We start from the raw sequence: 16,886 nt of genomic DNA, 5'->3' as shown, positions 1-16,886 counted from the left end.
AATAACTCAAAGGGTGGGGGAGGAAAATCTAAGAAAATTTTCAAGGAAAATCTCTAAAGTTTTACACACACACACACTTAAGACTTGTAAGTTAAGAGCCTTGGGATTGGTAAACTAACTACAGAGAATATTGAAACTGGGTCTGTCTTTGATTAGCTACCTCATAGAGGATGATGTCCATCTATTTCTATTAAGAAAGGAATCAGAGTTGCCTTGTTTTAGTGTAAAAGATTTAAAGTATTACTGACCCGAGATTATCATAGAGTGCAGAGATTTTTATTTCTTTCAGAAAAGCTTAAACTGTACATTTCCTTTCTCCTGGAATGGTTCAGATAAAAGTCTACCTCAAGAGATTTGTAAGCTTTCTTTCCCAATACTGATGAAAGCTTACTTAAAAATAAAAAGCTCATGTAATGTGTGACCTTTAACTTAAACTACTTGGCTTTTAAGTTCCATCCATAAAGTGGGAATACTACGTGGTAAATCGTATTTTAAGCCTGTAGTAAAAATGCTGCCTTTTGGTCTTAATGCCCTCCAAAATATGTGAATTACTCATCTACAGTTAAAACTAAAAAAGGAGAGGGAAGCTATTTTAACAAATATATAAAATACATCTTACATTTGATATATGTATTTATAAAATAGATATTAATTTTGCGATTATATGAATATTATTTTAATGTTCAGTATTTTTAGAGGGTATTGTCAAAATCATCTTTTTTTCAATTTTTGAATTTTCAGTTCACTGTTTGTAATCATCTCCTGAAGGCACAAAATGGGAGTTAGCCTCTTTGTCAAAGCACTGCTCTAATACCTAAGATCTCATACTGGGCATTTGTGGCCGTGCTGATCACAAGCTCACACTTCTTTCAAAGAGCAAATGATTAGGAAACACATAGAGGAATCATCATGGAATAAATGGGTGATAAGGCAGACCAAAATGAGCACCTACTGATTTTTTCCTAAGAGTACTTATTAAAGCATTATGGTTTACATTTAGAAAAGCAAAGATAACCTATTATTCTATCCGTTCTTTTGGGGTAAAAGCTCAGGGTTGCAGATAATCCTCTTTCCCCATATTTAGAATAATGAGAGGATTATTTCTTTCTTCCATTCATAGTTCTTACCCTCAAACCATTTCTCACTTCAGTAATTTTCACAGCTGTACCCGAGGAGCAAAAAAGGCAGACAGAATGTTACAACGTAAATGTTGACAAGTTAAAAACTGAAGGGACCAATGGCAGCACAGGTCAAAGGCACCAAAGCCAACACGGGTAACTGGTAATGCTTTAATAAATGGGTAACATAGTAACCTCTAGGATTCTCATCATTGTTTCCCCAGTACCATTTACATGTATCAAGCCTCTCATTCAAAAGTGAGTTTAAGGGGCACCTGGGTGGCTCAGTGGGTTAAGCCTCTGCCTTCAGCTCAGGTCAAGGTCTCAGGGTCCTGGGATCGAGTCCCGCATCGGGCTCTCTGCTTGGCGGGGAGCCTGCTTCCTCCCTCTCACTCTGCCTGCCTCTCTGCCTACTTGTGATCTCTCTCTGTCAAATAAATAAATAAAATATTAAAAAAAAAAGTGAGTTTAAAAAAGAATCAAATTACTTACACTTACTCCCATACCTACTGAAGAGTTTACTAATATGGCTTATACTGCAAATATAAAAATTCATTTCAAGCTTATCTTAATAAGCATCAGAAATGAGAAACTTGTTTTCTGACCTCTCGGCTTCTTATAAAATATCTAACATCAGAATAATATAAAGAAAACGAATTAAATTCTACCCATTATCCCTTAAATAGCAATATTTATATTTTTGTATTCACTTCAAAATTTGTATATATCTCAACATAGCTACAAAAATCACTGTGTTGGGAATACATTTTTTATGCTTATTTCATAATTTTTCCAATTATTATTGTATATACCAAAATGTTTAATTCTATTAGCTTTAAACAGATTATGAAGACTAATTGATTTCTTACCTTAAATGAAATTTCCTAGCTCTAATAAGGTGTATTAAAATGGAGACCTACAATTTTCACCTGGAAATAGAGACGTAACTGGTTTGCTTTTTAAAGATTCTCTTCTGAACAGAAGACCAAAAAAAAAAAAAAAAAAAAAAAAAGGCCAGCTTCACTGGTCTTTTGCTTACTTGAATGTAGCAGGTAAGCAGCAAAAGATAATGAGCCCAATTTTACAGACTAACAAACTATGGTATTTACAAAATTTATGACTTTCTTGAAAACACCTGGCAGGTTAGTTGGTACTAAAACCATTTTTTTTTTTTTAAAGAAAACCCACATTGCGTCTGTTTGCATTGATCTAAGAAACTTTTTAAAACCTTAACCTGGATTCAGTTTACAAGCAAACCCAAATAAAGTCAGAGGATATAACCAACATTGCAAGAACAATGGGAATTTTCTCTAAAACCTAACATGAGGTCATTCCGACCTCATGTTACCTACAAGCTTTTCACCTACTACCCCAGATACCAGCTCCAACAGTCTCACCCCACCTTGCCCGAGATGACAGCAGGTTTCATACCAGCAAACCAAACAATTATTACAAGTTTTACAGAGAAAGCTATACTTTAAACTACTTTTCAAGTGTTCTTACTCCTCTGCTCATTATTTTTTGAAAGACAGTGAAGAGCCATAAGGACATTCCATGCAGAGGAAAACTTAATTATACAGAAAGAGAGGGGTCTGGTTAACTCTGTATTGGGTGAAAACCCTTTTTATGTCAAACCACATAGTGGATGGATCCTAAGTCCTTTGGAGGTTCATTCTCACTGTGTAGGCAGAGAGGGTATAGGACAAGAGCCGACAACCTTCCCAATGCAAGGTGAGAAGCGGCCAACCCCTCTTCCTTTTTCCTCCCAGTAAAGTGATGGGGTTGTGGGGACAGTGTGGTTAGCTCAAGCTGGAAGACAAGACAGGGTGTAAATTGTAGAACCATAGGAGATTTTCAGCTTGTTTTGCTGTGATCTGCCTTCTCCTTTCTCTTCAAAATGAAAAGAGCCTTGTTGTTTCTGATTATAAAAGCAATATCTGCTTGTCATTAAAAGAATCAGATAATACAGAAAACTAGAGAAATGAAAGTAAAGATTATCTATAATCTTCCCACCTGGAGATGAACTACTCTTAATGTCTTAATACATATCCTTCCAAGTTTTTTTCTCTGTGTATGCACACAAACATGTTTTTGCTTTTTTATTTTTTTTAAAAAATAAAATTAATTATAAACTCTAAGTAACCACTAAAAAATTTTATAAAAAGTATAACCTATATGCTTAAAAAACAGACAATGTTCACTTAAAAACTGCAGAAGGAGGGGTGCCTGGGTGGCTCAATCAGTTGAGAGACTGACTGAATCTTGATTTCAGCTCATGTCATGAGCTCAGGGTCCTGAGATTGAGCCCTGCATCAGGTTCCACACTCAGCAGGCAGTCTGAGGATTCTCTCCCTCCCCGTCCCTTCTGTCCCTTCCTGCCCTTGTGTGTAAGCACACACATGTGCTCTCTTTTTCCCAAAAAGAAAGAAATCTTTAAAACACACACACACACACACACACACCACACACACGGAAGAAAAGAAAGGGAAAAAAGAAACAGCAAGCGCAACAAATAAAAAACAGTTATAAACATGGTGGATATTAAACAGACTATATCAGTAATCACTTTAGATGTGACTCGTGTAAATACACCAATTAAAAGACAGCTTATCAGATTGGAATTAAAAAAAAAAATAGATCCAAATATACATCATGGTCTATGAGAGACCCACTGTAAACATAACTTAGGTTAAAAATAAAGTTAGAAAGAAACAGAATAAAGCTGTATGGTATTCTGAGATCTGTTCTTCTACCTTTTCTTGAAAGGTAAGTACAGGAGGAAAAAAACAACAACTTGTCTATTGAGAAACTCTGTATCATTCTCAATGTATATATAATTTCCCCAGTACATACAAATAATGTCCAATATTTCAAAATGTTGACTTATTTATACTATTTGAGAAATGAAGAATTGCACACTGTTTGAACTTCCAAATTAATGACAGCTGAATACTTAAGGCACATATCTTTCCCTAATCTTGCTTATATCTCACAAACAAAAATCTGACCATAACATAATCGATTTCCTTTAAGATGAGCTCTCACTCCTTGTTTCTGGAAGTAGAGAAATATTAATAAATGTTCTTACTCCTACCTGAGAATATGTGTATGTGAGCATATTATATATAATTACTGTAGCAGATTCCTTTTCCCATGTAATTCAATGACCAATACGAGATGCTAAAACCTTCTTAGTAGCAAAGCTATGAAATAATGCACTGATCTAGCATGTTTACAGAAATTCAGTTGGTCTTTCTCTAATCTTCCTGAATTGAATACCTCAGAAAAGACATTTTCATCGCTGCACGTCTAGCATGCCCATACTGATCAAATACATCTCGGAAGTAGAGTCTCTTAGACGGATTAGCCAGGGGTTAAGCTATGACAAGTTCACATGTGCCAAAGGAATGTTTCTGAATTTCACGTACATATCCTGGCTCGTGTTAAAAGTGAAAAAGAGAAGCCTTCGATTTGATTTTCTGAGGTTGGAAAAAAAAAAAAAATGACTGCAACTTTCCCATTGTGTGGTGATGCTGGAATCTTTGATCTCTACTACTCTAAATTCACAGTCAGGCTACTTAGTTTATTTTGAGAAAGCAAATCCTTCCTGTTGTTTCTCAGGAAATGGAAGAACACATTTATAGACTATGTTTTCACTTCACGTTTAAATAGTTTTAATTTTTTAAACTATGTTTCACTTTGAAGAACATTTAATTATATGGAGAAATTTAGACTTTCAGAAAGAAACTAGAGCAGTGGGGTGAAGAGAATAGTATTCTCAGACTCAAGCTAAAAGGGTGAATTAAAAAAAAAAAAAACTGTCTCACGAAAACTGTTACACCCTGTTTCTTCCTGTGAAGAATTTTCCAAGCATTAAGTTGTGTAATAGTTTAATGAGGAAAAAAGGAAATGCCCAAGTTTCTCTCAAATATTTAATGGCGCAGAAAACGATTAGAGACTTAATTTTTAAGAAGAGTGTCTCCCTACGTGTTTAGGCTTGTTAAATTGTTGCAATAATCTCTGGAGCCACTCACCTGATCTGGATTCATTTTTTCAGGCTAGCCACACCTCTAGGGTTTTCAGATGTCATCCCTGTTCTTAACAGGAGGCAGAGACAGTTTAAATGGCTTTGAAAAGAAAACCTTCCAGAGGAAGAACACACCCAACTGAGCCTTAAGTGTTAAAATGCTTCAAACTGTTTCCGGTTTTTCCACCAGCAAAGCAATCAAGGTGTAGGCAAGGAGATGGAAAGGAGAAAAGAAAGCCTTTTGAGGTTAAGATGCCAGAAATCATGCTTCACCTTCTTCAGCTGCTGAATTCTCTCTCCAATGCTACGATTTGGATGAGGAGGGAGAAATAAATCCAGCAAAATTAAAACGCGCTCACACAAGGGAAAGCAGCAGCCCAGACAAGGAATGCAAACAGCACCACCACCTCGATGGAATGACTTGTGATGTCTGGGGAGCTGCCACACAACCCCAGCAAGGCCACCCTGCCAAGCCCTTGCCCAACTCCGGTCACAGCCCGGTGCTACTTCCCTTTCCCGACGGGCTACCCGGTGCAGCCCGGCAGTGGACCGGGCGTGCTCATCTGACAGCTGGCCTGGCCTCGTGCGGTCAGCTCCCCAACAGCACTGCGGAGAGCTGCTGTCTGAGCAACTCATGAATGATAAATGACAGGGATCTAGCTACTCTCCCTCTTCTGGCCACGAAGTTTTGTCTACTAATGGACAAATCTCGAAGACATTCTGGGGCTTACAGGGGACTCAGGAGGACACTAACTGTGACTTCCTCCCTGGAAGATGAGGGCAGTGAGGCTCCCTGAGATTGGCTGACTTCCCCAAGGCCATCCCCTGCAAAGGGAGAACTCAGACAAGAACTCAAATTCTCTAACGCTCAGTCTCTTCACTCCTGTGTTCCTTTTCCTCCCTTTCCTGAACCCTTAAGCATCCTTAAGTCACCATCGAATCCTGACATCGCAAGCAAGGCCTTTGTGTTTTATTTTAGAAGACCAGTTATGGTATTCATTGTACTCTATCAAGCAGAAAAAAAACCCACCATAAGCACCTAATGCCGGATGACAGAGCCCCAACTGGACTCTCAATGATCACACATCCTAACTCCATCAGTGAGCTCCTTTCTCCAAGCTTACTATTAGTAACTTTAAACTGCCTTCTCAAGGCCCCTTCTCTCCCAGCAGATTTCATCGGCTCCAACTTTACTGAGAGAACCCAAACCTTCAGGAACGAACTTTTTCAACTTCCGTCTCTACCTGCACACTCATTTTGAGGCACACGTACTTCCCTTCCTCTCCTGCTCCAAAGGAATCAATGTCCCTGTTCCCTCTCAAGACATCTCCTTTGACCATGCTTGCACTCCGGATCTTGACTAGGCCTGTTTCTTCTGGAGCCTTCCTCCATCAGTTATTCTCTCTTCTACCTTTAGTCACTCTCTCGCCACTCTTCTCAAACAAAATACAAGCTTTAGACACGACTGCACACAAAAAAAGACTCCTTCATGGACAAATGTTTACTCCCAACTGGTGCTTTCCTTCTCAATGCCTACTCTCTCCTCACCCATGACAATGCAGGCTTAGACTTGAGAACTCTTCCGATTACTAAATACTACCTGAATACCTCATTGTCAAACCCAGGCTCCCACTTTCAATTTTTGCTATATCTGACCCTCCTGTGGCCTCTGACAGACCTGAGAGCTTTTCCCTTTCTGCCACCTGGGTACTTCGGCAAGGTGCTTACCCGGGCTTTGGAGAGCTTATCTGTAAAAGCCAACAACAACGATAATTTCAGGGGCTACTGCTGAAAGGACTTCATAACAATATATAGAAACAAAACAAAAATGCTGGTGCTCGATATTCCCTTCAGTTTTATTTGTCTCTTTTCTTGATCTTCTTTCTTTCTCCTCTTCTTTTGCCGGCTTGGTCTTTGGTCATTGGGCTATCTGTGAGAGGTCTCAGCTACATGCATTGCAATCATCATCAGTTCCAGACACTCCCCAAAACACATGTCCAGCCCTTGAGAGGCAGGGCCTCTCAAGATCAAGTTAGTGTCCCAGGGGCACCCCCCAAGTTAAATTCAAGCCGAACGCATTACTCTCTCTCCAAAACTGCTCCTCTCATATTTTCCCTTCTGACTAATGACACCTTCAGACAGCGAATCTTCCCAGCCAGAAACATCAAGAGTCATCTTTCTTCTTCCTCCCCTCCCATTTTCCACTCAATCAGTAACCAATTCTCTCTCCTCAATGAGTCTCCAATCTACTCTCTCCTTTCCTTTCCCACCATCGTCCCCATACTCCAGTCCTCACTTTCTACCTGGGTTGTTCAATAGCCCCTGGACTTCTCCCTGCTTCGTCTTCATATACCTTAAGACTGCAATTTAATTTCTTTAAATTTATTTCATCTCTGGTGATTTCATAAAGCTGTCAGGGAAAAGCCCACACTTCTAGAAAGAGCCGGTGTGGCTGTGGACGTGGTTAGATCAAGAATCTAGACCAAGATGTCCACGTAACCCCTTCTCCCCTCTGCACCACGACCTCTCTGAGCCAGTCCCTCACACTCTGTTCCTCACACACTGAGCTCTTCCCAGCTCTGAACCTGGGCTATTTCTTCTGTTTTTTTTGTTTGTTTGTTTGTTTGTTTTTGTTATTTTTTTTCCTCCTGCTCAGCCTAGTAAATAATCCTATCCCTCTGAGAATCAGCACCAAAATCACCTCCTTCAGGAATTCTTCCCTCACGAACAAGAAAGAACAAATCACTGCCTCCTTTGTGCCCCCACTCCCTGTTATTATTTACCACAACATGCTATGTAAAGCACCTCACATTCTAAGTTCCAGTTAATGATTTATGTGTCTATCTTCTGGGGTCAGGCACTGTGTCACATTCACATTGTGTCTTCGGAACTTAGTGCAATGACTGGTACACAGCAGGTAGGAGGGAGAGAGATCAGGGAACTCGGATTTAGTAGCTCAGCAAATGTCTGTCGAATGGATGCAGTAGCTTTGCTGTCAATTATATTAGAATAATTGAGTAAGAGAGGCGGCTGATAAAACAGGTGGATCTGACAGCTGGTGAGGTGAGCATAAAGGAACCTGAATGAGAAATGGAAAATGTCAGCACTGATAAAGACCTCTCCTGAGTAGGTAAGTTCAATCAGGTCAGTAGCTGGGGTTGTTATAACCAAACCTAGACGAATGCCTAATAAGGCCTGTTTAAAGCACACTGCAAGAACAACTACAACAGCCCAAGGACATGGTCTTATCTGTCTAAGTAGGTTTTGGACTCCAGAACATTCTACATTATAATTTTACTGGACTTTATGCAAGCTTACTAAATTTCAGTAGTTAGACTTCAACCTTCCCCTATATCAATAAAGCACCGAAAGGACTCCAGATGAAGAAAAATAAAATATAGCCCGTCACCCTTATAATGCTAGAAGTGGTGGCCAAGGGGAATATCTTTGGTCCAGCCAACCATGTCATGCAATATCTATTCTGAGACCACAATTTGCCCCCCAATTTGAAATAAATTTCAAATTTATTTACAATAATAAGCCACGTTATGTGCTACATGGTTCCATGCCATTTTATCAATTAAGGAAAAAAGACACTATATTCTACATAGGCATGCATATGCCCGTTTACCAAATCAAGTGACCCAGCATTCAGGTGGACATATATTAGACTCTGCAGGAGGAAAGAGACCAAGTGAACTGAGAAAAGAGGGGTGAAAAGTAACCTTGGAAAAAACCATGCCAAAACTGGCAATGTTTTCCCAATAATAAAGAGACATCTATAATTAACAGGCTTTCAAGAGTATTGAACCATGTATTACAGCATCACACCCCATAAAACATTCATTCAAAAGCCATACTAGGAACGTACATCTGAGCTCTATAAGCACATGCAAAGCACTGAAGAAAGAGAAGCCTTTGAAGTGAGAGATCCCCTGCCCTACATAGGTGACCAAGCGAAGAAGGGAGCCATATTGCTAACAGTGAATGAATAAATAAAACTGAGAAGGAAATGTAACATAAGGGATGTTGAAAGTAAAATACATTATTAAATAAATACAGAATATTCCCAGTGAAATAGATACATTTCTAGAATATGTATGCAGTGTTAGGGGTGCCTGGAGGCTCAGTTGGTTAACTGACTGCCTTTGGCTCAGGTCCTGGTTCTGGAGTCCCACATCAGGATCCCTGCTTGGCAGGAAGCCTGCTTCTCCCTCTGGCGTCTCCCCTCTCATGCTCTCTCTCTCTCTCTCTTTCAAATAAATAAAATCTTAAAAAAAGAAAAGAAAATGTACACAGGGTTAAAGAGTTAACAGACATGCAGAGAACAGCAAGAAATCTACCTAAAATTATCTATTTTAGAACTTTTAAATTTATATCAATCTTGGTAATAAGATCAAGTTAATAAAGTGAGGAAAGACTAAACTGTCAGCCTAGAATAGAGAAGGACTCCTGCACAGACCACAATAATATTAAAAACTGGGGGGTTCACCTACATTAAAATCAAGGATTTTTGTTTTTGTTAATGAAAGTCAACATAGACAGTCATCAGGCAAGTGACACACGGGGAGAAAGTATTCGCAATACCCAAAAGGATTCATTTCTAGAATATACAGGAACTCCACAAGAATGTTTTCAAGGAACTTCTTCCCAGAAAAGGGCAAGAGACCCGATTCACAGTAAAGGGAAATTAAATTAAGTGAATGAAGGATGCCCAACCTCACCTGTCATCATAAAAAGGTAAAATTATACTATGAAGTACAAATAACATCCATCAGACTGGCCCAAATCAGGAAATTTCTTAAGAAAGAAGAAATGATCATGCAGTACTGGTGGGGATAAAAACCTGACAACAACCCGCAGAGTTCCTATAAAATCAGTCCGTTTCTAGCCTAAGATCCAGCAATGTTGCTGGTGGACAATACTGCCTCAAGAAACTGTCACTCACCAATTCAACAGATCTAGGCTCCTTAGGGGAAAAAATGAATACATACTGCATGAAAGCCAAAAATATTTATGAAACTTTTTTTTATAAAACTTATGAAAATGCTGACTCTTCCAGGTCCCTATTTCCTAACATATTCTCTGTGGTTGTAATTAACTCTTGCTGAAAAGAAGAGGCGAAAGGTAAGAGTAAACAAAGTGTGATCATTTATTTTCGCTGGTGAGATTAAGGACCGACAAAGAAGCAGATGTAAAGGTGGGACTGTTTCAGCATGGGGACTCAGAAACCCAAATCCCAGTCCGGGCTTTCCCTTATTGACATGAATTGGATAAGCTGCCATCTCTGCCTGCCTCAGTTTCTTCACCTACAAAACAGGGGTATTACCCACTGTGCACAAAGCCAGGAGGATTCGAGACAATCCACGTAAAAGTGTCTGACACACATGAGGTGTTCAATAAATCAGAACTGTTTTTTTTTCTTGTTGTTTTTTTTTTTTTTTAAACCAAAAAAAAGAATATCCTGCACTAACCCTAAGAGGTTCTGGCACTCAGCCTAACCTGTCCTAAACAGAATACCAAAGCTACCGCAACAGGTGTGGAAACCAAAGAGACGGATTCAATGGAAACTCATAGGTCTGTTTTTTCCCCACTACAGATTAGGGATAAATAGTATCTCTTTCCACATACTTCTCAAAATCTATAAAGGTTAAGGTTGGGAGGAGGCTTCTTCTAGCTTCTGGGAAGTGAATATAAGGCTGCTGCTGGTGGTACTTAAGACTGCAGAGATTATACAAGGGGGTCATTGTCCTGACTCAACAAAGGTAAGGAAGGGGTATTCACAGAAGTAATGTAGGGAAAATGCTCTTAGGAGAATTCCAGTTATCCCTGACTTAGTAATCCTAAGACTTCAAAGCCGACCATGGGAAACCACCTCAAAACAAAATCAGATCCAAAGTTAGGACTTGACACATCCTCTATTCAATGGACACCAAAGAGGAAAATTTCCACCTAGGAGTCTGGCGGCTAACGTACTGTACATTTCAATTACCACCTCACCTCAGCATTTCCCCCCTGGAGCAGGGGTTTTACTTTGGCCCTGATTTCCCACCCTATGGACTTCAAGGTGATGGCAGTGGTCAGTACACCAAACCAATCCCACTTACATATGTACTACTTCTTTATAAAAACAGGAAGATGCTGTGGTCATTATTTATAATATACATAGTCAGTTGAGTGATATTAACTAGTACCTGTGTCAATAAATATTAGCAATCATCAGAAATAAGAAAACTCTAAGGAAGTCAAAATCTTTGAAATCTTTAAGTATCAATAAAAGCTTCTGGACTTTTTTAAGGGTTGCAAACCACTATTTTAAAGGTTACAAATGCCAATAGAAGACAATTTTCATTTTATAATAGACATGAAAAACATGAGAGGGTTTTGAAAAAATGAAAATCCTAACACATTTATCTCCACCCCCAGTCCTCTCTTGGTCATAAACTTTTCCTTGGCATTTAAGATCAAAGCTTGTTATGCTTTCTTTCCTAGTCACAAGCCACTGCAACTGTCCCAAACAGAAATGGCAGGGTACTGTGTACTAAGAAAATATAAGCATTTCATTCCTCACTTATAAAAGAAAAACCATTCACTTTATCTCTTTCCTACCCCAACTTCTCCCCTTCTCCTGACACTCTGACACAATTCTAAGGAGGAGAAGTTATAGATCTCTATAGATATTCCAATTGTTGAAGAGAAAATAAATCTTTTATGCAGTATTTCCCAGTGAAAATGTACTCCCCATTTTAAATTATAGTCTTCTCAGTGCAACATAAAATATTAAGTAAGGAGAGCCTTAACTTTAAGCATTCCAAAGATAACAAAAATTAACTTATTTCCATCTGAGCAGGACTACAAAAACACTTAATATATAAAGTATACATGGGTCTGCCTATGTCTTTCCACAATGTGACATTTCTTTCCTTCCTTCCTTCCCTCCCTCCTCCCTCCCTTCCTTCCTTTTTAACAAAAGTCTATGCCCCACACGAGGCTGTAACTCACAACCCCAATATCATGTTGTACCCACGAAGCCAGTCAGGTGCCCTTGTAATATGACCTTGTTGGTGGGTATCCTGAACTGGGGGAGTGGAAGGGTTGGAGGGCTATGGTGGTGGTATGGTATGAAGGGTAGTGGGCTACAGAGAGAGCCACACACATCATTTTTTAATTTATTATTTCCTTTCTGAGACATAAAGTGTTCTAGTGGTAAACCAGAAGAACTGTTTTTTTTTTTTAAAGATTTTATTTTATTTTATTTGACAAAGATTACAAGTAGGCAGAGAGGCAGGCAGAGAAAGAGAGGAGGAAGCAGGCTCCCTGCTGAGCAAAGAGCCCGATGCGGGGCTCGATCCCAGGACCCTGGGATCATGACCTGAGCCAAAGGCAGAGGCTTTAACCCACTGAGCCACCCAGGCGCCCCGAAGAACTGCTTTTTTATTCTAAAAAGATATAATATGCTAATCTGACCCTTCAGATAGATACTGGCCACTAAGACCTGACCTATGATATCTGTAAAATAAAATCTGCCATTAGAATGTTGGCAGCAGAGCCTGCCTCTCTGCCTGCTTGTCATCTCTCTCTGTCAAATAAATAAATAAAATCTTTAAAAAAAAAAAAAGAATGTTGGCAGCAGAAAACAAATCACATTGATGCAGACACAGCTAAATCCAGTCACTAATTAGAGAGTGTAAATTTCAGATGAGGGGAAAAAAACACCACAAGAAACCCCTGACCTCTGGGTGGAGAGTAAGAAAAGATCTGAAGATGTAGCTAAGGCTAGTCTCCAGTCAGTGTTTACCAGCTCTCTTGGAATGGCGAAAGACCCCTGAATCAGCATTGCCATCTCTTCCTGAGGTGGCAACTTTCCAGATTACAGACAGGCCAGGACTATAAATCAAAAGACTTAGTGAAATCCTAGCATCTTCATTTACTAATATGACCACTGACAAGTCACATTTTATCAGCCTCAGTTTCCACTCTCCATAAAATGGAGTAAATGAGTCCTGTTTCACCATACTATTAAAGGGAGTAACAAATTATAAACTAGTTCTAGAAAATGTGCTCTGTAAACAGAAAATGAGGATCTTAAGATCCGCTATCATTATTCCTGGGTTGTTATTTAATTATTATTAAATTCTGCTAGGGTAGGAGTAAATCCTGTTTCTAAATAGGGTTCAAGTTTAGAGAATCACAAAGGCTGTTCTATTTTATCTTAAGGCAGAGTGACTGATGCTGAACAAAGTCCTCAAACAAATTAATGAACCAGAGGGCCAGGAGTATACTTAGGTATAAAAGTGCTATGGTTGTACAGGTCATTCAAGAGTCTCTCTCCCTGACTTCTTTTCACTTTTAATCTTGTCATATATTTGGCAAGAGAAGAGACATAAACACAGACATATCACACGGAAATTCAAATTTAAGAAGTCCACGTCCAACTATCTAGAGAAAAGATGAAATTAATCGCTCAGTTCTTATAATGTACTTGGCTGTTTACTGCTAACACAATTATGCCAATTATTGATATTATCACAATGGTTAGAGCAGCTGCATTTTAAAAGAGATTAAAGTTCTGAAGGACTACTGGAATAATGGGATCACAGAATTCACATCACTGCTGAGAGGGGGAAAATAAAGGGAGCGAGAGGGCAGCACCAATTCACTAAGCTACCTGACTGCAAAAGATTTTCCTTTCAAAGCAAAATTAATTACACAGGATATCTATTTTATTACCAAAAGTACAAATTAGAATGGCACAGCCAGCCTATGACATTATGAATTTAAATCTACAACTAACCCTGCTTCCTGAGGAGACCCAGGCGCCCCGGAAGGTGAAGGAGCTACGGGCACGTGGTAGTGGGGTTGTGCATATTCCCTCCAGGCTGCAGAAAAAGATCCTTCCTGGCAGAATCTCACTTTCCTCCCCTTGGTCAGTTGTTCACATCCCTTCCTCCGAAACAGAAGAGTAAAAGGATGCTCCTGGCGTTCCCGTTGTTCAAACATTGCATTTGGGGCCAAATGTCTTCTCAACCATCCAACCTCCCTTCGTGACCGTCCACCAGGCTGAAGTTTCGCCGGGTGGATAAATATAGGTGGAGAAACAAGGCCAGGCTTTCACTGGGGGAAAAGTCAATCTGACTTGGACTGCAGAGAGAGAAGCTGGCAAGGAAATGAAGAAGCACAAAGTCTGTGCGTAACACAGACCTCTCTTCTCTCGCGGTTTGCTCTCCACCTATGAACGTCGGAGAAGGAGCAAGATACGAACAGATGTGAAACTATCATCTCCTTGGTGAATTCGAGAAAAATCATTCTCAAGTTTACTCGGATGGAAAATGGAATATAACCAATAAAGATGTCTGGCTCATACCTTTAAGAGGACCTTCTGTCTGAGCAAGGGAGCCAGGCTAAGAAACCACAACTGCAGTTAACAAGCCAGACACCAGACTAAACACCTTGAAACTAGCTGTCCCTCATTCTCCTCGCTACTTTCCAGTGCCCGCCGGCATCACTAATGCCCTCAGTTCCTGAAAGCAGGGCTCCCCACTCTCCACCACTCCAAACCAACCAACCAACCAACCAACCAACCAACAAAAAACCCCCAAATAAAAACAAACAAACAAACAAAAAAAAAACAAAAAAGTGGTGCTGGGCTGAAGAGGTGGGATTGGGCTGAAGAAGTGGGATTTCGGAGCCTGGGCACCAAGACTCTCCCTCCACGTTCCACCTCACACTTCGCGGGCCGCTCACCCTCTCTCCCCGCCTAGGTCCCCACTTCTCACACACACTGCTCTTCCTAACACCCAAGCCTCCCACGGCCTTCCCGTGGAGAACCCCAGGTCAGCGAGGAAGCAACAAAGCGCCCAGCTTCGGGCAGCCGCAGGAGGAGGAGGAGGAGGAGGCGGAGCGGAGGCGGCGGAGAGGGCGGAGAGGGCAGCTGGGGACTCCGGGAAGCCTCCTGGGCACGGGCAGCCCCGGCTGGAACGCGCCCGCCTCAGCTGAGATGAGTGAGCTCGGGCAGGTCCCGCTCGCAGCTGCCCGAAGCCGGCCGGCCCTCCCGAGGGGTCCCACACACCCGAGCGGTACGGCCACCGGCCGCAGAGACCCCTGGGGGCGAAGGCGGGGAGGGGGGCGATCAGGCACACGCGCCAAGTGAGGCTGCGGCGCGGAGCTGGAGAACTGGCTCGGCGGCACCCAGGGGCGGCGGCACCCAGTGACAGCCCAGCGCCCGGCCCGCGGGCTCCTGACCTGACCGCACGCACCTGGACCAGGCGGCCACCCTGCTCCCTCAGGGCGCTCTCCGGGGACTCGGCTTCAGCGGGGGGGGGGGCGCTCCGCAGGCTGGACCCGGCGGCGACGGAGACTTCACTCCTCCATCCTGGGACCCGGCGGCACGTTACAGACAGCCGTGCACTTCCTGTTTGAAAACACAGGGGAGAGAAAGAGCGAGAGATCCGAGTGTTGGCGGAGTGGAGGGAGGGGCGCAGACCGGCGGGAAGGAGCACCGAGGGGGCTGCGGGTTGCATAACTACCGCCGCCCCCGCCCGCCTCGCCATGGTCGTTCCGGGCGCTGTCCCCCGCCCCGGCCGGGCGATCCGCCGCACCGGCTCCCCGGCGAGGTGGCTCCCTGCGCGGGCCGGGCCTCCCCCTGCCGGAGGCCTGGCAGCCAGCGCGCTCGCAGCCCTTCCGTTTCCAACCCCTGGCCCGGTTCTCCCCTCCCCACATGTACCCAGTCAATGGACTGCACGCTTCCTCCGAAGCGCAGAGAGCAGCGCCGCGTGTAGTGCGCCTCCGTTTTCCTCCTTTCCTCTCTTCCCCGCCCCCGCCCCTGGAACAAAATCGCCTTGGGGAAGGTGTAAAGACAGGACCGAGCCTTTCCAGGGGAGTGGAGGCTGGATTTATGCAAAAATTTTAAGTGAATAGCCACGTCCCAGTACATCCACTCCAACTCAGCAACTCAAAGAGCCTCAGGATGGGAAATTACTTGTCTTGCGCCTGGCTGACTCAAAAGAAAGCGTGCTCACAGCTGCCACAAACTGGGCGGTGGGGGGGGGGGGGAGTTCCAGGACAACCTCATCTTCACAGTCCTCTAACATTCCATATACCGATTCCACACAGCAGATAATGGTATAGTGTATTCTTTCAGAAAACAAGGAAGTATTTCTTGGGCTTATGAAATCACAGAGCAGTTCCAAATTTCTGAGTTTGGGTTCACTGCGTTACCCTCTGACTTAGGTGAACTTCAGGATAGTGTTTTAAAAAACAGTAAACAGAGGGTTTAAGAATCTGCTATTTGCAGAGGGTGCCAGCTCTGGGAGTTCGTTCGTATGCTCAGTGCTGGGTTTCTGGGCTTCCAAGTGTGGATGGCTTCATCGGTACCCTGCCTGCCCTTGCACTCCTATCTCTAGGATCACAAGGCATTTACAGGACTGCCTTGGTGCTCGCTTCGGCAGCACATATACAGGACTGCCTTGGATAAATAGCTCCTTTTATCATCCAGCTGTTGGCTTAAATAAAAGTTATTCATGTTTCAAAACTCAGGATGGACCGCAGGATAATTATTCTACCTAAAAAGCCAAATTTTGACTAAAGTAGAAATTGATGGATGACAAGCTCCTATTAAGTGCTACACAGCATCTCATTCTCATCTGCTCTTAGTTTTAACATTTCCCAACAGATCTACAAATGTCCTATTCTCATATTCCCAACTGAGGAAACAGGGTCAAAGAAGTTAAGTAACTGTCCTG

The 16,886-nt window shown here is 42.1% G+C and overlaps 1 protein-coding gene across 15 annotated transcripts in view; it reads right to left on the bottom strand.

The window, feature by feature from the left end:
- LRRC8D (leucine rich repeat containing 8 VRAC subunit D) overlaps positions 1-16,886 on the bottom strand; it is a 123,320-nt gene that overhangs the window by 83,924 nt on the left and 22,510 nt on the right. For 10 of the 15 annotated variants that reach the window (XM_082688615.1, XM_082688614.1, XM_082688610.1 and 7 more), the window contains one exon: positions 15,402-15,556. The exons of 1 other annotated variant lie outside the window; for it this stretch is intronic. The gene's annotated coding sequence lies outside the window, so the exon portion shown is untranslated. 4 more of the 15 variants (XM_082688607.1, XM_082688606.1, XM_082688612.1 and 1 more) reach the window with 4 other exon arrangements.

This window comes from Mustela nivalis, assembly GCF_964662115.1.
Source record: "Mustela nivalis genome assembly, chromosome: 10".
In the NCBI taxonomy this organism is placed as follows: Eukaryota; Metazoa; Chordata; class Mammalia; order Carnivora; family Mustelidae; genus Mustela; species Mustela nivalis.
The sequence above is the reverse complement of the archived record's forward strand: the minus strand, read 5'-3'. Positions and strand labels throughout refer to the sequence as shown.